This window comes from Scyliorhinus torazame, chromosome 17 (assembly GCF_047496885.1).
Source record: "Scyliorhinus torazame isolate Kashiwa2021f chromosome 17, sScyTor2.1, whole genome shotgun sequence".
In the NCBI taxonomy this organism is placed as follows: Eukaryota; Metazoa; Chordata; class Chondrichthyes; order Carcharhiniformes; family Scyliorhinidae; genus Scyliorhinus; species Scyliorhinus torazame.
Genome location: NC_092723.1, coordinates 81,552,359 through 81,553,163, shown reverse-complemented (window position 1 = coordinate 81,553,163; position 805 = coordinate 81,552,359). Strand labels below are relative to the sequence as shown.

Genomic DNA, 805 nt, shown 5'->3' with positions numbered 1-805 from the left:
CTCAAACTTTGGTATCTTTTTCCTGATGGAAGAAGGTGGAAGAGAGTATGTCCAGGCTGCGTGGGGTCCTTAATTATGCTAGCTGCCTTTCTGAGGCAGCGGGAATTATAGATTAAAAATGGGAGGTTCTGAAAGCCATGGAAGATGAAAGTGCAAGACCGCGAGGTGTGGGCATATCGTGTATGTGATGCGCTGGTCGAAACTGTGGCTAGCAATGTTTCTTCATCTTTAAGTGATGAAGGAAAAGGCTGAAATGATCAAGTTTGCAGGGGTTGAGGAATAACCTGGTCCCTCTAATTAAACAAAAGATTCTGACCAGTGCAAACCTTACTGCCGTGACTCGGATTCGAACCGAGGTTGCTGCGGCCACAACGCAGAGTACTAACCACTATACGATCACGGCGCGCTACTGTCCACCCCGCTTATAATGCTACCTGTTTCACATGCTGTGTTAACATGTGGTTCGGAAGCCTAAAGCGATTGAGATTTTCTGACTGAAATAATGGAAATGATGATGAACAGCTCCGGAGGTGGAGGGAGCAGCCTGTTTGATCAGAGCGAGGAAGGCACAGACACACGGCGTTGTAGCTTTGCATACACTCGACTGGGGACAGGATGTTTATATCTCTTGTGGTTTCGCAGTTCCCTCGCACTGTGTTATTTTGGATAAAGTTCCCATTGGTTTGAGTGAATGTACTAAATTACCATTTAAATTCTCGGATTATTTTTACAACTCCCCAGTCCCTTTTACTTCCTGCTTCCATCTTCTTGTTGTTTAAAAAAAATATGACCATGAGCTGTTCAG

At 45.0% G+C, this 805-nt stretch overlaps 1 non-coding gene across 1 annotated transcript; it reads right to left on the bottom strand.

Annotated features, from left to right (window-relative positions):
* Positions 1-331: 331 nt before the first annotated feature.
* Positions 332-403, bottom strand: trnah-gug (transfer RNA histidin (anticodon GUG)). Its single transcript has one exon. It is a non-coding gene; the product is annotated as a tRNA-His (tRNA).
* Between the last annotated feature and the right edge of the window lie 402 nt (positions 404-805).